This window comes from Eptesicus fuscus, chromosome 3 (assembly GCF_027574615.1).
Source record: "Eptesicus fuscus isolate TK198812 chromosome 3, DD_ASM_mEF_20220401, whole genome shotgun sequence".
NCBI classification, from domain to species: domain Eukaryota; kingdom Metazoa; phylum Chordata; class Mammalia; order Chiroptera; family Vespertilionidae; genus Eptesicus; species Eptesicus fuscus.
In genome coordinates this window covers 13,745,014-13,768,847 of record NC_072475.1, presented here as the reverse complement: position 1 = coordinate 13,768,847, position 23,834 = coordinate 13,745,014, and positions in this window count along the sequence as shown.

The window sequence follows — 23,834 nt, the reverse complement described above, 5'->3', positions numbered from 1 at the left end:
GCAGATTCCAGCCCCACAGACAGTGTGAGTTAATAAATATTTGTCGTTTTAAACTGCACAAGGTCTTACTAACTTGTTCCACAGCTATAGATAATTAATATATCCAAAATGAGAAAGATACTAGAGATATGTAAGGGTTGATTTACACATCCCAAATTTAATACTTTTCTAAATTTACTCCTCATGTATTTTACAGATATTGTATTTGTGGTAAAAAGAATGTCTAAACTTTTCATCATTATAATTTTTTATGGGAAATTATATTATCACCACAGTTATTCTAATTATTTTTAAATAGGCCATTTCAAACTAGATTGTTTACTCTCTTCCCTTGAAAGAATTTTAATGAACTCATGAATCTTGTAAATGGGAGGTATATTTTATAGAACATTTCTATCTCACAGCCAAAAATATCAATATGTTATTCTGTACCCAGTTACGTTTGACAGGAGCAGATGTGGAGGCCTGGTCCAACATGAATATATCAAATTCTATCTTTAGGAATCTGATACCAGTCTTAGACACAGGGTTTTACAAAGATAGAATTATTTTATCATCCAAATTTCCTTTATTCCCTTTGTGCAAAATTCTTCCCTGATACTCAAAATGTGCCCATCTGTCTGATTTGTTATTATTAAATATTGTGTTTTTATGTATTATGAGCACATTTAAAAACCTCATTTTCAAAAAAGACTGTTAAAAGAATAAGAGAAACAATAAACTGGAAGTAATATATTCCAAATAACAAATCTCATTTCATTTATTCATATGATTGGAGGTTTAACAATAATGGATCTTTGTAAAGAGCGAACTTAAAAAAAGTTTTCCATTGTATATCTGTATTCACTTTCATTGATACTTCTGTTATCTCCATTACTTCATGATTTATACTTTCTGTCAACTATTTTTTCTAGTTTAATAAGATGGTATCTTAGATCATGGATTTATTCTCTTTCTTTTTAATTAAAATTTTAATGCAACAAATTTATTCTTAGCACAGGATTAGCTGCAACCCATACATTTTTAGATATTTGTTTTTTGTTTGCACACAATTCACAATAATTTATAATTTCCTTGTGATTTCTAGTATAATTCAAAAGTGGCACAAGAAAATATTTTGCATATTTAATTATTTTTAATTGCTCAGTTTGCTTTATGACCTTGAATGTAGTGTATCTTGTGACTGCTTCATGTGAATTTGAGAAGGATGTACTTTTTTTCCAACATTAGGTTGCAATGTCTATAAATTTCAACTTTGCATGTTGGTTTATAGTGTTGCTGAGGTATACTATACAGTTTCTGATACTCTGTCTACTTGTTCTATCAAGTACTAAGAAACTATTTTTAAGGTTTCCAACTATAGTTATGAATTTAACTATTTCTCTTTTAGTTTTGCTTCATAATTTTCCAGCTTTTTATTAGTGCATAGATATTCTAGATTTTTATTCTAAAATTTTTCTTTACTATTATAAAATATCCTTTTCCTTAGTTACATTTGATTTTCTGAAACCAACTTTTTACAATAGCAGCATATTTTTTGATCATTATTTGATTTGCATAGCTTTTGTCACATTATAAATTTTAACATATCTGTGTTGTCATATTTCAACCAAACTATCTCTGTCTTTAACTGGATTAAAATCTACCATTTGTTGGTTTTTTATTTATTCAAGTAAATCTTTGTCTATTTTTATTTTTATTGCATTTTTTGTATTGAGTCTTTTTAAAATATATTTTTATTGATTTCAGAGAAGGGGAAAGGGAGAGAGAAATAGAAACATCAATGATGAGAGAGAATCATTGATTGGCTGCCTCCTGCACGCCCCCCATTGGGGATGGAGCTTGCAACCTGGGCACATGCCCAGACTGGGAATTGAACTGTTACCTGGTTCATAGGTTGACATTCAACCACTGAACCACACTGGCCCAGCTGTATTGAGTACTTTTAAAAATACCTTATTATCTCCACCATTGACTTATTATTTATTTTTCTTTAAAAAATGAGTTATTGACCTAGATTTTATAATGCCCATGTTTAATTATTCAAAAGTATACCTTTATATAATTTTAATTTGTTTCACAGTATATTCCCATTTCTGCTCTCCAATTCCTTACACTGTTCTTTGCATTTATTTTAATAAATGCTAAACTCTCACACAACATCACTAATCTTTCTTGCTTTAGACATTTGATATTTTAAAACAAACACAATTTTAAAAATATGTATTTTATAATCCTCACCTGAGTTAATGTATTTGTTTTTTTATTGACTTGAGAGAGAGAGGAAGGCAGAGAGAGAGAGACATTGATGTGAGAGAGAAACATAGATCAGTTTTCTCTTGTATGTGCCTGGACCTAGGACAGAACACGCAACCTAGGTATGTGCCCTAATCAGGAATTGTACCCAAAACCTTTTGGTGTACAGAATGCTTTAGCAACAGAGCTATCTGGCTAGGGAAATGAACACATTTTTAATGAATGTTTTATCTTTTTTATTATACACAGTGAATGAAGTTAAAAAAAAGTTTTTTAATCCATGTTTCTGGGGTTTCTTTTACAGAGTTTATATTGCCATAATTATTTTTCCCATTAAACACTTCTTCATTCAATATGTACTTTAAAATAGTCTAAAATTTTAATCATTTACTACATTAAATGTTATAAAATAAAAACACTTTTATCTTAATCTTAATTTTCTCTAATATAAAAACAGATACATTTGTTTTTTCAGAAATTTCCAATGTCAAATTTGAAAGGTTCATTTAGGTGTTGAATTAAATGTTAAGAAATATATTTATTTTAATTTGAAATTATTTTAAGCTACTTTTTATTAATAATTTTTTTATTCTTTATTATCATTTCTAAGGATTTACAAGCTGATAATTTTTAACTCTTCCTTTTTTACATTTTCTGAAATGATTATTTATTTTGTGTTAATCAATACTGAAAATTAAAATGGAATACTAATGATAAAATTAATAGTTAACATAATAGTTGATAGTTAACATAATATGTGACATATTTCTGCTTCCTTATGTAGGGAACAATTGTTTATTAATTCCCTTTTATCTTCACCTACAAAGCCTTATAACTGTCAGTCGCAGGAAATTTCAGGGATTACCTAAGTAATTTCTGCAGAGATTATTTAGGACAAATGAGTGAGTGAAAACTTGCAGAGAACAAAAATGTTACAATTTTTTATGCCTAAACTCAGAAGAAACATAGTATGTAAAAAAATGGATTTCTTAGTATTGTTAAGTAGGACATTTAATAAAACACTGATATATAACATTCCACAAAGGACATACATATCTATTCAAACACATAACTCTTCATAGCAGTTTGTTAACTAGAATGATAAGTAGATCTTTCACAACCATTGCTAAATGGAATTGTCACAGTAAGTCATCCAAATGGATAGCTTTAGCTTGAAATAGTTATTTGATCTCTGCTGTGCCTAAAGATTTTTTCAAAAGCCTTTTATGAATTGGATATTTTCTCTCAGAAAAAGAATTAATACTGCAGAATCTCTTTTGTCTCAGGGGAATATCAAATATATTATAAATTTCACAAAAACATAGAATTAAACCCAATGCCTTATACCTATAATCATCTATAGTCTCTCTAACTACTATAATTAAAGTCTGAAGACCAATGGGTAAAGGAGACCGATTTTATAAAAAATTGTATTACCATAAGAAAGTTACAAAAATTTTATATCCCAGTTTGTACAAAAATCTAAATCTAAGTTTCTAGTATTTTATTTATAAATTATATTAATGTCTTGTTCCTTTCTTTTCTCCTACATTGTCTGTATAATGTAATTCCACTACTGTCTTTTGATTTTATTGTTTTTAAACATACATTGTATATTTTATTTTTAGTGCATATCCTTAGTTTTTCATGAATATTTAAAATCTGTATTTTCACAAATCTTCTGAAATCTAATATCTGGAAAAGTGGGGGAGGGTCAAAGGTTCTTTCTGAGCCTTTTGTTTTTTAACAAACAGCTTAAAATTAATACCAAAAAGAGCAGGGTAAGGATGGCAAAATGGTGGTCCCCCTTCAGGTCAATGAAGAAAAACATATGACAGTGGTCCCATAGATTATAACGGAGCTGAAAATTTTCTATTGTCTAGGGCAGTGGTCGGCAAACTCATTAGTCAACAGAGCCAAATATCAACAGTACAACGATTGAAATTTCTTTTGAGAGCCAAATTTTTTAAACTTAAACTTCTTCTAACGCCACTTCTTCAAAATAGACTCGCCCAGGCCATGGTATTTTGTGGAAGAGCCACACTCAAGGGGCCAAAGAGCCGCATGTGGGATTGACTGGCCTTAGCAAGGTTGTAGCATGAGGCAGTACTGTTCTGTGCTGGTCTAAGTCTAACAATAGTACCACTATAATTATAAATACTTGGTGTCACCCACCTTATCCTCAGTGAGCTTCCTCCAGACATCTCCCCTTTCTAAACCAATATTACTATGTTGACCCTCGAAGTTATTAGTATGATTGTAAATGCCCTTCAGCTATAACCATTAGGAAACTTTGACGAAAAAACTATAACTTACAGACCTTGGAGCATGCATAGCATGCCAGGGGCACACAAGGAGATCTCAGGTAAAGAGAAGTCAGGGTGCCTGAGGTTCTGCTTTTATTGAGGTTGAGGGTGGGGGCCTAAGATTTTCTGGGCTCACTATTGGTGAACTGAAAACATGCAAGCAAGAATTTAAAGCACAGGCAGAGAACACAATTAACTCAAATGGTCAGTTATTAAAATCCAACCAAGATCTCCAACACAAAGGAGCCTCGGTGGGGGAAAGACTCCAGATTCTTCATCTGGTCCTGCTGGTAATATGTTTATTCAAGATAGCCTTCACTCAAGTGATGCTGCTTGGAAATGGATGCCTGGGCAACCAAAGCTAAGTGAGTCACCTGCCTTACAAAAGAAAAGCCAACTATAAGCTTTTTTTTAGGAGGTTGATGGCTTATTTTCCTCCCTGGCAACACATGAAAGACATGTTAATGATCTGGCTTTTTTCTTAAACAGGTGTCCACAAAATGAAATGTAGTTTTGATGTAATTAATTGGCATTTAAGGAAATATTTGAGCACTGTCTTGTGATCTGATAAAGGGAGCATCATTACTGTTTTGTTTGGTTTTTGCCTATAATTAGCAGGCTTAAGTTCATTTTAAGCTACATGTTTATAAACATTAAATAAAAAATATGCTCCCACAAAGGAACTTGCATACGTTTCAGTATTTTTTTTTCTAAAAAAAAATTAAGCACACTGGAAATATTCATATTTGTAATAAGATTTCCTTTAAAAACTCAAACACATTTTATACAACAATTATATCATGTTATATTATTTTGTCCTTGTATTTTTCCAATTTGTTTTCAATTATTACATTTTCTATAATAGATCCTATTTAATTTTATTATATAACTATTTTTTGGCCAGAACTACTATATCCATGCTCACAAGTAATAATTTGTAATGGAAGTTGTGGGTTTTTTTTTTTTTTAAGTTTACTTTTTTTAAGAGTAGTTTTAGGATCACAACAAATATGATGGGTTCAGACAGTGATATCATACAGACCTCATACTTCCACACATGCAAAGTCCCCATTATAAACATTACTCCCTAGAGTGGGACATTTGCTGCAATTGATGAACCTACATTGACATATCTTCATCATCCGGAGCCCATACTTTACTTTAGGGTTCACTCTTGGTGTTGTACATCTTATGGATTTGAATAAATATATAATGATAGTGTTCCCCATTATGTCATACAGAGTATTTCACTGCCCTAAAGTTCTCTGTGCTATGCTTTTTCATCCCTCCATCACCCTCAACCTCTGTCAAACACTGATCTTTCGACTATATCCAGTTTTACCTTTTTCAGAATATCAAGTAGTTTGGATCCTACAGAATGTAGCTTTTTTAGATTGGATCTTTCACTTAGCAATATGCATCTAAGGTTCCTCTATGTCTCATGCCTTGATAGTTCATTTCTGTTTAGTATTAAACAATATTCTACTCTTTGGATGTGCAGCAGTTTATCTCTTCATCTACTGAGCAGCATTGTGGTTGCTTCCAAGTTTGGGCAAGCCCATCTAATAAAAGAGTAATATGCAAATTGACCATCACTCCAACACACAAGATGGCTACCCCCAAGTGGTCAAAGATAGCTGCCCCTATGTGGACACAAGATGGCCACCACAAGATGGCCAGCAGGGGAGGGCAGTTGGGAGGGACTAGGCCTGCAAGGAGGGCAGTTAGGGGCGATCAAGCCTACAGGGGAGGGCAGTTAGGGGTGACCAGGCTGGCAGAAGAGGGAAGTTGGGGGTGACTGGGCCTGCAGGAAAAGGCAGTTGCGGGGGACACAGGCCTGCAGGGGAGAGCAGTTGGAGGGGGGAAAGGCTGCAGGGGAGGGAAGTTAGGGGCAAACAGGCTGGCAGGGGAGCAGTTAGGCATCAATCAGGCTGGCAGGGGAGTGGTTAGGGGGTTATCAGGCTGGCAGGCAGAAGCAGATAGGGGCAATCAGGAAGGCAGGCAGGCGAGCAGTTGGGAGCCAGCAGTCCTGGATTGTAAGAGGGATGTCCAACTGCCCTACCAGGATCGGGCCTAAATGGGCAGTCGGACATCCCTCGAGGGGTCTCAGATTGGAGAGGGTACAGGCTGGGCTGAGGGACACACAACCCCGTGCACAAATTTCGTGCATCGGGCCTCTAGTTAGTAATAAAGGTGCTGTAAGCATTGGTGGGCATGGTTTGGCTTAGTCATAAGTTTCCAATTCCTTTGGGTAAATACCAGTGTGCATGATTGCCAGGTTTTATGGTAACAGTATATTTAACAGTCTCAATTCATATTTACACATTTTATTCCAGAAAGAATTTTTAAATCAACTTAGTTTTACCAGTATCATTGTACTTGTACCCTGTTTTTCTGAAATGATTGCTATGTTTTAATTCATGTTATTTATAAAATATATTTTTGGACTTAGTTCTTTGAAATAAGAATTTTTGTTGCCACCTTTCTAATATTAATTGTCTCACTTTTACAGATCTTTCAGACTATTTGGAGTTAAGAGTATCTATGTATAAAAATGTTTTTACTACTATATAAATATATAAACTATTTATACTATGTGTTGTGCCCTCCCATAATTTGATAACCAATGAATATAAGATGTTTCAAATGGGACTCCTACTAGTAGACATAAAATTTAAGCAGAATAATTTCTTTTACATTTCTATAAAATATAATTCCAAACTCATAACCAGGAAATGTTATTTTCTGAACTGGAGCTCTGCCCCAGTGCAAAACTCTTTTCAAATTTCCATTGTCAACACTTCTCTGCATGATTCTATGATATGGGCACATTAAATACAACCTTAAGGAGGACTCATTTTCTCCTACTTCCAACTAGGGATGATTGCATGTCGAGTTATTCTATCCTCACTTTCAATAAAGCCCACACTTTAATAAATAAATAAAAATTTAAAAAGCTTTTAGCTCTAGAGGGAAAGCAATCTATCCTGCATTATGAAAAATATAGGGAATAAATAATTCCATCATTTATGAAACATCTCTGTTAATATTAATATCCCACCTTTAATTGGTTCCTCTGGACATTCAATCAACTCAATATATTCCGTTTTACTGAGAACAGAACTGTGAATATACTCAAAAGTTTCAAAGAGTATAACTGTTGAAAGTACAGACAGAAAATTAGGGTCATTAAGTCTCATACTACTTCAGCTACTTTTGAAAGTATTTTGACATTCTGTAAATATATTAAAGAACCATTGACATAAAAATTCTATGTTAAGTTAACCTGTATTATTTTTTTTAAAGAAAAGCATTCATCTTTGACAGGCAATAGTTTCAAAGGAAATTTGCTGATGTGATTAGGATAATTCTAAGTATATGTGTTCTGTACTATTTCCTAGAGTTTTAGGGGAAAATATTCCATCCAAAGATTTTATTTTCAATGCTTTAAAAATCTCAGGTCCTCAAAAAAAATCGAGTTAAGAATATAGATTGCTACCTCTATTATTTCACCAAATCTCTCCCAACATGCAATGGATATGGATATAACATTACTCAGATTCAGAGAACAATATCAGAATAGTAATTCCTGTGAAATATTATCCATTAGAATAAATACCAGAAATTCAATTTATGTTAACAAAATTATACTAATATCATCAAATTTCATTGTATTCTCTAATTTCATTATATTAGTTCTTTTTCAAAGTCTCAGTCTCATATGATGCTCACTGAAATCATCATACTAATGCAGAAATAGGGTTTAGGTATATTTGCCTCTCTTTACATATCTTGCTACATTCAGAATTGTCAAACAATTATTAGGGAGGATCTTCAATACTTGTCATTTTCCAAGTTCTCAATTCATAGATTTTAACTTTGAAATATTAACAATGTATTTTCCCTTTAAAACATTTTAATTAAATTTATTGGGGTGACAATGATTAATAAGTCCAATTTCTTTTAAATTATACTTAAAAACAAGTTCAAGGACAGTTTTTCATTTTGAGACAAGAGAATTAGAAATATAGACATCCAAAGCAATATAACATATATAATGACTGCTTTTGATGGGCTCAGCAATGGAATGGACACAATCTAGAAAAAAACTAGTGAGCATGAAGACAGGCCAATGGAAATTTCCTAAACTGAATGCAAAGAGAAAAACAATGGAATAAAGAGAACAGAAGTTTGAAGGAAGGTAGAGAAATTTAAAAAGGTGTAAAATACATGCAGATGGTGAAAAAAAAATAGAAAGGTCATAAGGCAGAAAAAATATCTGAAGTAATAATGGATAAGGGATTTCAGAACATAATGAGAGATGCCAAACCACTCTGGAAGCTTAGATAATACCAAGCAGAATAAATAAAAGTATATAATAACTACCTTCCCTTGCATATTATCCCCTATATCTAGGCATATTATATTCAAAGTGCAGAAAATCAAAGCAAAGAGAAAACATTGAAAAAATAAATAAAAACCAAACAAAATTAACTATACACAAACAGGAATAGGGATAAAAACTATTATTGACTTTAAACATACAAGCAAGACAAGAAAGAATTGGAGTAGTATTGAATGAAAAATACTAAAGGAAAAATGAAGAAAAAATAAAGACATTTTCAACCAAAACTGATGGAATTAACTGCCAGCGGAATTAACCTATAAGACATATTCATGCTTTTCTTTAGGCAGAAGGAACAGCTAGCTGTCCAAAATTTGTATCTAAATAAAGGAAGAGTACTGGAAAAGAATACATAAAGGGAAAATAAACTTTGTCTTATTTTTAATTTATCTAAAGAATAACTTTATTTAAATAACAGTAACAATGTATTGGTTGATTATAGTATATGGTTACATATAATGAATTTTAGCAATATAACAACAGATGGGAGGGAGGAATTTGAATTACTCTGTCATACATTTCCTGAACTATACAAGGAGTAAAATAAAACCTGAAAGCAAAATTATAACCTGAGAAGAAAGAAAAATAAGTCTTTGGCAAGAAACAGAATATAGTTACAAATTGGTCAATACTAATCCAAAATTATAAATAATCATTTTAAGTAGGAATGTTCTAAATATACCAGAACAAGACAAAAACTGTCAAACTATATAAAATAAGAAGGTCTAACTTGTTTATAAAAACCCATTGTACATTTAGATCCAGATAGGTTAACAGTAAAAAGATGAAGGATCAAATAACATCTGGGTTAACCATATTAATTTCAAACAAATCAGACTTCCAAACCAGGAAAATTAACAGGGATACAGAAAAGTAATACAAAATGATAAAGAGGTTACTTCTCTAAGAATTTATAACAATCCTAAACCTGTTTGTACCAACAACCAAGTGTTCAAATATATGGAGCAAAACTGATAGAATTGAGAGTAGATGTATAAAATTCACTACTTTAGGTGAGGACATCAACAGTCTTCTGTTAATAATTAAGTATAGAGAAAATCATTAAGGATATACTTGGCCTGAATTGCACTATCAATCAACTTGATCTAATTGACATGTGCATAACACTTCCATTAAATTAAACAGGAACTAGAGAAAAAAGAGTGATTGAAGTCTAAAGAAAGCAAAAACAAAATTAGAATCAGTGAAATTGAAAACAGGAAAACACACGGAAAACCAATATAGCCAAAATATTGTTAAGTATTATGACTTTCAATTCATGAACATAAAATATCTTTTCATTTATTTAGATCATTTTTATTTTTTTTTGTTTTGTATTTTTCTGAAAATACCTCCTGTATAATTTTGTTAGGTTATACCAAATTATTTCATATCAGGGCTGTGTTTGGAAATGGTAGTGTGTTTTTTTTTAAGTTCAAATTTCAATTGTTCATTTCTAATATATAGGAAGTCAATTGGGTTTTGCATATTAATCATATATCATGTTTCTTGCTGTGTTCATTTATTTCTATGATTCAGATCTTTTCAGATATGGTCATATCTTTTGGTCATTTAAAAGAAATTATTAACCTTTTGTACTCAGATGTCGAGTGTGACTCGACATGGTTAGCATTGGTAGCAGCTCTTTTTGTACTCTTTGAATGTATCAATAATTTGAAATATAAAAAAAATCCAACAGGGGAAGCAAAGCTTTCCACACACCCTGGCCAGGCCCACCGGCTTAAGGCAACAAAGTTTCAATTATAACCCCAACACAAATGGCTTCGGGCTTCGGAGGGAGCCCCAGGCTTGGCTCTGCTCCAGGCTACAAAGTTTCAATTGTAGAAGGAAAATAAATTCCAGATACCAGGGCCTCCGCTTGCATTGTCAGGGGGCATGGCCGGCCTGCAAACCACCACAGGCCCCTCGCTCAGGCTGCCCCACACCCCCAGGGTACCCCACCCTGATCAGGGACACCCTTCAGGGCAAACCAGCTGGCCCCCACCCCTGTACCAGGCCTCTATCCTATCTAATAAAAGAGTACTATGCAGATTGATCATCACTGCAACACACAATATAGCTGCCCCATGTGGTCAAAGATCCTGCCCCCATGTGGACACAAGATGGCCACCACAAGATGGCCAGCAGGAGAGGGCAGTTGGGAGGCACCTGGCGTGCAAGGGAGGGCAGTTGGAAGTGATCAACCCTGCAGGAGAGGGCAGTTAGGGGTGACCAGGCCGGCAGAGGAGGGAAGTTGGGGGCAACTTCACAGGCTGGCAGCAGAGTGGTTAGGGGGTGATCAGGCTGGCAGGCAGAAGCGGTTAGGGGCAATCAGGAAGGCAGGCAGGCAAGCAATTGGGAGCCAGCAGTCCTGGATTGTGAGAGGGATGTCCGGCTGCCTGTTTAGGCCCTCAAGGGATGTCCGACTGCCACCCTTGGACGGAGGCCTGTGAGTGAGTGAAGGACTGTGGCCGTGCCTGTAGCTGCGCTGGGCCTCCTGCCCTCGTGGATAAGCAGGAGCTTATTTATTTGCCAGAATCTAAAACCCTCTTTGCCGGTAATAGTGCAAATAATCCAAGACACACACATGTTTTAAATTGGACTCTGTCCAGTTGCATGTGAACCCAGATGGAAGGAGTGCTCTTCCCCGAGGAGGCTGCAAAGGCTGCTCCTCTCTCAAACGCAGGCAACCTGGAGAGGTTTAAAGGGAAAAGGAGATAAAAATAAAACAAAATAGCAACAAGCTCTGAAGCCACTCCAATGCCGTCAAATCCTCCACGCTGGTGGTGATGTCAGAGCCCGTCTCCCCACGCCCGGGGCTCAGACAGCCGAGCCGCTGACACCTGCCAGGTCGCCTGGCACCGGCCTCATCTACGCAGCCACTTTCAACCTCCCACCAGCTCCTGGAGTCATGTGGGCTTGCGGATGGAGGCTTCAGTGTTAAAGCAACCCTGTTGGTGCAGCACAGACACGCATGGGCTTTTTGATGAGAGAGAACCCGTAACATCCCTTCATGAACATGCTTTTAACTGTTCTGAGATCACGCTCCCAGCCTTAACGACTCTCAAAGGCCTCAACAATTCCATTCACCTGATGCAAAGACTGACCTGGGTTTCATGGAGACTGAACCCCGGGCCCCTGGAGAAGCCATGTCCTTTCAAAAGGAAGGTCACCTTGGCTGCAGGTCCTTGCTCTTTGTCACTTTGAATATTTCTTGCCATGCCCTTCTCTACCCAGCAAAGCTCATTTAGAATTGAAGGCCAGATAAAGAGCTTCACAGACAAGAAAAAGCTAAAGGAGTCCATCACCCCAATTGGGGGCGGGGCAGTGGCCATCCGCTTGCAGTCCCTCCCTCTGGCCAACCCCATCCCCGATCTTCCCCACCCCCATGGCCAGCCGGACCCCACCTGTGCATGAATTCGTGCACCAGGCCTCTAGTAGAAAAATTAAAAAAGGAACTTAGACACAGACCTTATAGGTTTCATAAAAATTAACTCAAAATGGCTCATAGGCCTAACTATGAAATTTCTTCAGTAAACATAACAGAAGTGACTTTTAACTTGGTGATGAATTTTTAAATACAATACCAATAGCAGGATTCAACAAAGAAGAAAAACTGATGTTTGTCTTTATTAAAATTTAAAGTGTCTCAGCAAAGGACACTAGTAAGAGGATAAAAATAGAGAACCAACAAACAGAGAGACAATATTTGCATAAATGGAAAAAAGCTTTGTTTTCAAAATATGATAGCAATTAAATTCAACATTAAGAAAACAAACAAGTAAAAGAATGGCAAAAGATCTGAATTAAAATCACCAAAAAAAAATCACAAAGAAGCATATGAAAAGATGCTCAATATCACTTATCACTAGGCAAATAACCATTTAAACCACAATGAGATTCTCTTACATACCTATTAAAAATGACTAAAATCCAAAGACTGACTATAATCCTGACAATGACACAGAGAAACAGAAACTCTCATTTATTGCGAGACAGAATGCAAAATGGTAAAGCCACATTGGAACACATTTTAGGCAATTTCTTACAAGATTATATATAGCTTTACCATACGATCGAGCAATACGGTTCAGAGGAATTTACCCAAGTGAGTTGAATGCTTATGTTGACAAACACCTGTATAAAGATATTTGTAGCAGCTTACTCATAATGACCAAAAACTGGAAGCAACTAAGATTTCCCTCAATATGTTAATAGATTACAAACTGTAGTTCATTCATATAGTGGAAAATTATTCGGTGATAAAAGAAATATGATATCAAATCATAAAAATACCTGGATGAAACTTAAATGCATATTGCTAAGTGAGAAAAGCCAGTCTGAAATAGCTGCATAGTATACATCTATACTAATAATAGAGAAATATGCAAATTATCCATTAGAGTGTCACATCATGATTGGATCAGCAGGCTGTGTCCCTGCTCTCTGCTTAGGCAGCTGCAAGGCCCAGGGTAGGATAGGATATGATTAGAGGAGGTAAGAAAGGAGAGGGAGAGGAAGGCAGATTTAAAAAAAAGTTAATAGGGGCAACCAGGCTGGCAGGGGAGGGCAGTTAGGGGGATCAGGCAGGCATGTAGAGTGGTTAGGGCAGGTAGACAGATGAGTGGTTAGGAGCCAGAGGTCCCGGGTTGCGAGAGGAATGTCCAACTGCCAGTTTAGGCCTGATCCTGCAGGCTATCCCCTGAGGGCTCCTGGATTGGAGAGGATGCAGGTTCAGCTGAGGGACCACTCTCCGTGCATGAATTTCATGCACCAGGCCACTAGTATATATATATATAATTTCAATTATGTGCATATCAGATCAGTGGTTTCTTCAAATTCAGAAGAAATGAGGTGAATAGTTGAAAAATGGGAGAATTTTTTAGGGCAAAGAAACTATTCAGCATGATATTATAACCATGGATTCAACTCAGTAAGCATTTGTGAAAACCTAAAGAAACTACAGTCCAAAGAGGAACCTTAATGAACAATACACATTTTTAAAAATTTTATTTTTATAGGAAGGGAGAGAGAAAGAGAGAAACATCCAAGTTTTGTTCCACTTATTTATGCATTCATTGGTTGCTTCTTGTATGTTCCCTGACCTGGGATAGAACCCAGGAACCTATAATGGATGATGTTCTAACTAACTCAGCTACCTGGCCAGGGCCTGAATATAAATTTTTCAAAATTTACTTAGAGGTAAGAGATACCAACACAGAATGTAGAATGTGATAAAATAACCTAAAATTTCAAATGAGTAAAACAACTTCAGTAGGGCAGTAAAGTGATAATTTAACCAACTTTGGAAATAAATGGAGTCTGTGAGACTAAAGGAAATGGAACTGCTCATAAACACTGAATAGGGTTGTCACCCCTAGGTGACTATTCTGAATTTAGGGCACCTATTCTAAATATACTGTATACATATGTTGGAATTTAACAATTAAGTAAATTGCTGGTGGATGGGGCCAGGATTCTCATTGTTGGAATGAGAGTTTACAGAAAACAAGAATAAGAAGCTAAAATAGCCCATGTCTTAATGGATTAAAGTTGGAGACATCAACTCATATTGAACTCATTTTAGCATAATGTAGACATAGCTGGCTCCCTAGATGGCTTCAAAATAAAGTTTATTGGATCATAATCTGTGAAAAATAATGTAAATAGAGTCACTTCAAATTAGAATAGAAGCTGCAATCCCAGAGGAATTGCCTTGGTCTTATGCCTCAAAATTTTGGGATGTTTGAACTGGGAAAAATAACCTTTGGAGTGGGCCAAAGCAACATTTTGTTCCAAACTATTGTTTGCAAAGCTAACAGTAAAGCAAACATCCTGAGTATAGGACTGAAAATTAAAAACATTCTTTAGAATTAGCCACCACCACATATAAAGTCTAATTTCGTTCATTAGCACCTATAGAAAGTCCTTCCTCGGCTTATTATCACCAAATGTAAATTCCTTCTTTTTATTCATGACATTATTTTACTTCCCTTTCTCATAAATATCCTTTGCCTTTACTTCCTAATTGGTACACTCTGGGTTTTTGCCTATAAAAGTGCTTCCCAGAATTGCAAGTCTTTTTTTTTTTTTTTATCTCAAATAAATGTTTATTGCTTCTCATTTTAGTCTTTATTTTTAGGTTAACAAACCAAATGTATAAAATAATTTAGGGGGCTTCCATTTTTAGCACTGTATGTAAGGAGCTTGGAAGTTGCTACTTCATCCTAACAACAAGCAAAGAAAAAAAAAACTGAACAGACTTCAAAACCAAAACTTTCCTTGGATCCGTAAGAGAGGGGAGGACACAGGGCCAACCTCTGCTGCCAAGACTGGAGAGACAAACAGGCCAATACAGGGAATCATGGCTTACCAGAAAAGAGACTCAAAATGGAAACTTGTCTGGGGAACCAGTGCTGGGGGAGAAAGAACAGAACTGGAATTTATGAATCTCTGGAGGCTCGGTGTAGACAAGTCTGAGCGCTAAGAATCCAGGGGGGACCCAGTTATGGAGGTTGTCTCATAAAATTGTGAGATTTTCTTCCAGGAGCTCAACCTGGCATCCATAATAAATATCAGAGAGAAATCCCCTTCTTTTCAGACAGAAGAGGAGAAAAGAAACCATTTTTTAAATGCCCAGAGTCCTCAGTTCTTAAGGACTACCCTCAGTGAAGATTAGTCAACCAGAGCCCATCTCCTATCTCCTGGGGTATTATTAGAGCTAACTGACTCAGGAAGGAAAACACCCAACTTCAGCCCACTCTAGCCATTGTGTCTTATCTTGCTTTATGTAAGGCAGGGGAGGGGACACTTGTGAAGTTCATGGCCCAGAGGCCTAGGCTCACTAAGACTGAGACCTGTCATCGGACTGTGGAATCTTTCCCTCCCTGCCCACCTTAGCATCACATTGCCATGGTCAACGAGTAGCACGTCCTTTGACCTAGTACACCAGCTCCATCTATCAAGAAAAAATTGTAAGTCATCCCAAATGGCAAAAACAAAAACCAAACACACTTTGAAGAGACAGAGCAAGCATCAGCATCATACATGACAGGGATGTTGGAATGATCCAGACTAGGGGTTTAAAGTAATTTAGCATGAGTCCATATTAAAAAATAAACTAATGAATAAATCATGGAATAAATAAATAAATGGAAGACATTAGACAAATCTTCTGTGCAGGAAAATTCCAAATAGTGAATGTATGTATTTTGTTCTTATTGAGGTGTAGCATAACTACGCATTCCTTAAGTGTGGGCTGTACCTCATGACTTCCATACAAGGAGTATCGCCTGGAAAGAGGATTGAGTAACAACCATGGAGAAACCTGACAAGCACCACCATAGCCAGGTGATCAAGGTCAACATCGAAAGTGAAAGTAATGTTACAATATGCACACAATATGATCCTACATTATAATAGAGAAACATGCAAATTGACCGCACCTCCGCTATGCCCATGATTGGGCCTGCCAGAGGCTGGGGGCGGGACTCCGGGTGGCCTAACTGGCCATTGAGAAAACCAAGATGGCGGCGCCAAATCCTCTTAGTTCCGGGGGTCCTGGTGAGTGATGGCAACCCTAGAGGGGCGAGGTATGCACAGCCAGCAGCCTCCGGGGGTCCCGGGACCCATCGCGACCCGGGGGGGGCGTGGCCGGGCACAGCCAGCAGCCTCCTGGGGGTCCCAGGACCCATCGCGACGGGGGGGGGGGGACGTGGCCAGGCACGGCCCGCAGCCTCCCTTGGGTGCCGGGACCCATCGCGACCCGGGGGGGCGTGGCCGGGCACGGCCAGCAGGCTCTGTGGGGTCCCGGGACCCATCGCGACCCGGGGGGCGTGGCCGGGCACGGCCAGCAGCCTCTGCGGGGTCCCGGGACCCATCGCGACCCGAGGGGGCTTGGCCGGGCACGGCCAGCAGCCTCCCAGGGGTGCCGGGACCCATCGCGACCCGGGGGGGGCGTGGCCGGGCCCAGCCAGCAGCCTCCTGGGGGTCCCAGGACCCATCGCGACCCGGGGGGGGCGTGGCCGGGCACGGCCAGCAGCCACCCGGGGGGGCGTGGCCGGGCACGGCCAGCAGCCTCCCTGGGGTCCCGGGACCCATCGCGACCCGGGGGGGCGTGGCCGGGCACGGCCAGCAGCCTCCCGGGGGTCCCGGGACCCATCGCGACCCAGGGGGGCGTGGCCGGGCACGGCCCGCAGCCTCCCTTGGGTGCCGGGACCCATCGCGACCCGGGGGTGCGTGGCCGGGCACGGCCAGCAGCCTCCCTGGGGTCCCGGGACCCATCGCGACCCGGGGGGGCGTGGCCGGACACGGCCAGCAGCCTCCGCGGGGGTCCCGGGACCCATCGCGACCCGGGGGGGCGTGGCCGGGCACGGCCAGCAGGCTCTGTGGGGTCCCGGGACCCATCGCGACCCGGGGGGCGTGGCCGGGCACGGCCAGCAGCCTCTGCGGGGTCCCGGGACCCATCGCGACCCGGGGGGGCGTGGCCGGGCACCGCCAGCAGCCTCCCGGGGGTCCCAGGACCCATCGCGACCCGGGGGGGCGTGGCCGGGCACGGCCCGCAGCCTCCCGGGGGTCCCAGGACCCATCGTGACCCGGGGGGGCGTGGCTGGGCACGGCCAGCAGCCTCCGCGGGGTCCCGGGACCCATCGTGACCCGGGGGGGCGTGGCCGGGCCCAGCCAGCCGCTCCAGGGGTGATGTTCCCTGGGTAATCGCCACCCTCGCCTAAATGGCTGGTGCTGAGAGGGATCAATGGGGCCAGTGGAAGGAGCAGGTGGTAGTTGACCACCGAGGCCATCTGCAGCAGCCCGATGCAGAGCTGGGGTCCACGTTCTCCAGGTTGGCCTCTGTGGGGGCCCGAGTCGCACCCATAGTAGCCGAGTGGGCATGCTGGCATAGTAGCACCAGCATGAGGCCAGCTTCCCAAGCCAAGTTGCGGAGGGAGGGAGGGCCTCTGGGCTGGGAGCACTCCCCCACCCCAGTGGACAGGGCACAGAGAGCAAGCAGCAGAGAGCTACTAGAGGTGGTGGGTGTGGTGGCCTGGCTTCCAAGAGGCTGGCTTCAGCTGCTGTGGCCTGCGCTGAGGTGGCTGGTGGTGGGGGCAACTGCATGGGTGCATCCGAGGCTGGGGCACTGGGAGACGTGGGACTGCAGCCCAGAAAGCGAGGCTCCGGAGGACCTGGTCACCGACCCCGGGCATTGAAGCCTCCTCCTACAAGATGGATCCTAGCCTAGGTGTGTGGGAAGCAGATTCAGGAACCTCTCCCTTTGCAGCGCCAGAGCCCAGGCCTGCCAGCACCCCAGAGGAGACCCCCACCAGGATCGGGGGCGTGACCAGTCTCTAAACCAGGGTGGCCATTAGCCTAGGCCTGCCAGCACCCCAGAGGAGACCCCCACCAGGATCGGGGGCGTGACCGGCCTCCAAACCGCCAGTGACCCTAACCCAGGCCTGCCAGCCCCCCAGAGGAGATCCCCACCAGGATCGGGGGCGTGACCAGCCTCTAAACCTCCCACAGCCCTAGCCCAGGCCTGCCAGCACCCCAGAGGAGACCCCTGCCAGGATTGGGGTCATGGCCAGCCTTCAAACTGTGGCGGCCCCTAGCCCAAGGAGGCCTCCTGGCCGAGGACGCCTGAGTCTGTTCTTGACCTAGGGCCGGACTCTCCCCACAAGGGACTCAGAAGCCACCAGAGTCTAACTGCCAGTCTCTGGGAGTGCATCCACTGTCCACCAAAAAGTAGGGTCATCAAACCATTCAGTCTCAGTGCAGGCACAGGTCTGTGGCTGACGGGGTGGAGGCCAGACCAAAACAAAACAGCAGAAACACCCTGCCCACCTGGGCGGGTACTGCTGTAGTCCACGTGGCCTGGGCAGTGTAGAAAGCGCTACCTTCTCCCAGGTCCTGTGCTGGCACCTCCGCCTCCCTCACCCTCAAGCCCCCCTGAGTCCTGACAGCAAAGTGTGTGGGGCATTCTGCAGGAGTTGTGCCGTTCTGGGTGCTTTTGCCCAAAGACACACTTTGGGATGAATTCAGAGCCACATCTCATTTCCCATGACACTGGAAGAACCATGTAAAAGGATTTTGACAAAAGCTTTCCACATCTCTGTTTATTCTTTTGAATCCATAAAACGACCTTAAAAAAAGCATCCGGGCCACCTAAGAAAGAATGCACTTTCTGGCCAGAGCACGCAGGATTCTTTTGCCCAACAGGTTAAAGGGAGCAGAGCTGGCACAGTGGGAATGGCCCTGGTGCCCTATGAGGAGACCGGGGGAATGGGGTTGCCGAAATTCCATAAGCCTCTTGCCACCTTCTCCTTTGCAAACCACACCATCCAGATCCACCAGGACTGGAGGCAACTGGGAATCACAGCCGTGATTTGGGACATGGTGAGCAAATCTTGAGGGGCCTCTGAAAACACCTGCAACTGATTATAAGACTGGTCTTTATTTAAAAAGAAATAAAAGAACAGCTTTGTTGAGATATAACCCATATACTGTACATGTCACCTAAAGTGTACAATGAACTGGTTTTTTAAAGTAAATTCAGAGTGGTACAACCATCACCATGCTCAATTTTTAAATATCTTCGTGACCCATCCCCTCCAAAAAAAACTTCTACCCACTGGAATCACTTTCCTGATCATCTTCCCCAAAATAGATTGCACTTTAAAGGTGGGTAAAGGAAAGTTGAGGGAAGTTAAAACACTGCACAAAGGATATTGTAAGATGACAAAGCCCAAAGTGAAGATCATGTGTTTTCTTTAAAATATATATATATTTTTAAAATTTCAGAAAGGGAGAGGGAGAGAGAGATAGAAACATCAATGATAAGAATCACTGATCAGCCGAAACTGGTTTGGCTCAGTGGATAAAGCGTCGGTCTGTGGACTGGAAGGTCCCAGGTTCGATTCCGGTTAAGGGCATGTACATTGGTTGAGGGCACATACCCCGGTGGGGGGTGTGCAGGAAGCAGCTGGTAGATGTTTCTCTCTCATCGATGTTTCTAGCTCTCTATCCCTCTCCCTTCCTCTCTGTGAAAAATCAATACAATATATTTAAAAAAAAAAAAAAAGAATCACTGATCAGCTGCCGCCCACAGGCCCCTTACTGGGGATTGAGCCCGAAACCCAGGCATGTGTGCCCCTGATCAGAATCAAACCTGGACTCTTCAGTCCACAGGCCGATGCTCTCTCCATTAAGCCAAACTGACCAGGGCCATGTGTTTTCTTCAAGTTCTGCGTGGTTGTAATGGTCCCCAAATCTATACTAATAAAAGGGTAATATGCTAATTAGAGTGGTTGTCTTCTGGACATCTTTCCAGACAAAGCTGCAGTGGCTACAGAGGCCAAGGCTCAGGCAGCCATAACCACCTGCAGTGGCAGCAGCATTGGGGTTATGGGGGTGGTGCCTCCAGAGGGAGGCCAGACGGGGGGCCAAGGCACAGGCAGGCTGATAGGGGAGGGCAAGGTAGGGGCAATCAGGCTGGCAGGAGATCAAGGTAGGGGCGAGCAGGCAGGCAGGCAGTGGGGTTAGGGACAATCAGGCAGGCAGGCAGGTGAGTGGTTAGGAGCCAGCGGTTCCAGATTGTGAGAGGGATGTCCGACTGCTGGAAATTGGACATCCCCTGAGGGGTTCCAGATTGAAGAGGGTGCAGATTGGGCTGAGGGGCACACCCCCCCTACCCCCCCCTCCCACCAGTGCACGAATTTCGTGCACCGGGCCCCTAGTGTGATAAGAATTACACTTTATCTCTGTGCTTTTCCTCCCCCCCAGAAAAATATTACTACAAATCCCAAATGCGAGGCATTCTTCAAAACACTTCGCCAATACTCCTCACTGTCTATTCAGGTCTTCTGCCCATTTTTTAATTGTATTGTTCATCTTCTTTTTGTATAAGTACTTAAATATATTTTTGGAACAGACTGACATACCTCAATGTGGGGTTGGGGTGACAAGAACAGATAAACCAAAGAACTTTACTGGAGGCCCGATACACGAAAGTCATGCAAGAGTAGGCCTTCCTCCCCCAGCTGCTGGCACTGGCTTCCCTCTGGCACCGGGACCCAGGCTTCCCTCGCAGCCCCGGCTTTGTCCGGAAGGTCATCTGGAAGAACGTCTGGTCTAATTATCATTATTATGTTTTTATTAGTATAGATATGCATAGCCCATGGACATGGGTAATAGGGTAGTGAAGACGTGGGCTGCGGGATAAGGCTGGGAGAAGCAGAGGAAAGGAGGTGGGCAATGGGAGATATCTTAATACTATCAACAATAAAAATATATTAAAAAAAAACAAAACAAAAAAACTGTCAATATCATAAAAAACAATGAATGTCTGAGAAATTGTCACACCCACAGCAAGCCCAAAAAACCTGTTCACAGCTAAATGTATTATAGTATACTAATGGGATCCTGGAATGAAAAAAAGGATGTTAGGGAAAAATAAAAATATAAAAACAAAATATAGCCCTTAATTAAAAATTAAATTGATATCGGTTTGTTAATTTTAACAAATATACCATGCTATATCCTATCTAGCAAAGAGCAAATATGCAAATTGACCAACACACCATCACAAAAGATGGCAGCGCCCATAGCCACAAGATGGCGGTGCCCAGTCCCCTCAGCCCCACCAGAGTCCCACAGTCCTTTCAGCCCAGCCGGGGGGTGGGGGAGCAGGGGTGGCAGGCGCAAGATGCGGCCGGACCTGCCTTCAGCCCCCCAGCTGCCAGGGCTGGCCCGAGGAGCAGGCATGCCTCGGATGGCAGCTGCCCAGATGCCCAGGGCTGCCCGAGGCTCAGGTAACCAGGGCTGGCCGAGGCTCAGGTAACCAGGGCTGGCCGAGGCTCAGGTAACCAGGGCTGCCCGAGGCTCAGGTAACCAGGGCTGGCCGAGGCTCGGGTAACCAGGGCTGGCCGAGGCTCAGGTAACCAGGGCCGGCCAAGGCTCAGGTAACCAGGGCCGACTGAGGCTTGCGCTGCCGTCAGAGGCAGCAGCAGTGGTGTGATGGGAGCATCGCCTTCCCCAGATTGCCAGGTCACCTCCTGCCCCTGAGGGCTCTCAGACTGTGAGAGGGTGCAGGCCAGGCTGAGGGACCCCCCTCCAGTGTATGAATTTTCATGCACCGGGCCTCTAGTAAGATAATAATAGGGGAAGCTGAGTGTGGGGTATACAAGAAATCTCTGTACTACTTTTGTTATCATTTTGTAAATCCAAAAATGTTGTACAACTTATTTGTGAATATGTAATTTAACTATTTTATTAAGAATAAAATGACATGAATCAATAGTGTACGTATAAAATATGAGATTATTTTTTAGTAACTTATCTCTGTCATTTTAGCATTTAATAAAGCAGACCTTGTTTCCTTGGTCTCCCTTCATCTTGAATTGTGATGGTTTTTCTCTTTGTTTCTATAGCTTACTAAACAGTCTTGACCTCTCCTTACTATATCTAATATATCCATAAAATGCTGTTATTAAGTTGTTAATCATACCCATCAATTTCTTTGAGTTAGATAAAACACTAAGTGAAAATAGATTTAATAAGGATAGACAGTGATTCACAGTGTTCCAAAGATGCCATTAAGATAACAAATAATGCATGTCTCTTTGAATAGATGGAAAGGAAATTACTAAAAGATAAATAAAAGTCTACATTAGTTTTGGCTTTGAACATAGTTTAAACTACAGTATTTGTTTTACTTTCTCCAAAAGTTTTATATTTATAACATAACTATTTCATTTAATTGATAGTCAATCCAAGTAATTAATACAATTGTCAGTAATTCATATAATTACTAAGGAACAGTCATTGAACTTTAATCCTGAAGGGTGAGTCATTCCATTTAGATATTTTTAATAATTATATATAGATACATACATCCACAAGATGACTAAGATAGTATAAATATTAAAAGTTGACAAGAGATGTAAATCATTTATGGACTTAATGTATTGTAGGTCCAATTTTAAGAGTATTTAAAATCTTATTTTTCTGAGATTTTAAGGCTAATTGCATGTATGATCATTAATTTATAAATTTTATCAGCAATCCTCTGAAAGAAATTACAAACTAAAAATTAAAACTAAAACAGGTAAAATTTAAGTAGATGAAAGCAAGTACAAACAAGACAAAAACAGCACATGGAATGTCCTGAACAGGACAGTCTTATGGAGGAACCACTAGTGGACAATGAGGCAAAATACCTCATTGCGCACACACACAGGCACGCATGCACATACACCCCTCAAATGGTCTTATGCTGTGAATTTTCACTTCACATTTTCTACTCATTTTTTTTTTTCTATTGCTCAGATTCCTACATTTGCTGGAGATGACTGTTCATATTCATTTATTCCTTTGCTGGCTCACACCCTCACTTGCTGGACAAATGCTACCTACATGTCTGCCATGTACCAGCTATGTTTCTAGGCACCCATGATCCTGGCACCCATGTAAATTTCTACTGATGTCTGCTTTAGCTGCCTAAAGGGATCATCCTTTCCCTCTTCTCAAGGGTGTTGCTAGAAGAGGATATAGTTCCTGGTGTGAGTGATAACTAGAAACAGTCCCCAATCTCTCAGATGATCTCTATTCATTGTTTAAATGCTTTTCATGGGTCAGTGGCCCTTTTGAAAGATGTGGCAGCCGCCTCAATGAAGCCCGGCTATTTTACAACCCGTGTTCACACACAGTCAATAAGCACTGGAGACAAAGCTTAAGACCACATTTTCACCACTTACACGTGCATCAGCCACGTATTAATTGTAAAAATAAAACTGGTAAGCATACATATCAAAAGACTGACAATAACATTTTGATAATCAGGGATAAGAAGTGAGAAGATTATTATGAATGGGCAAAAC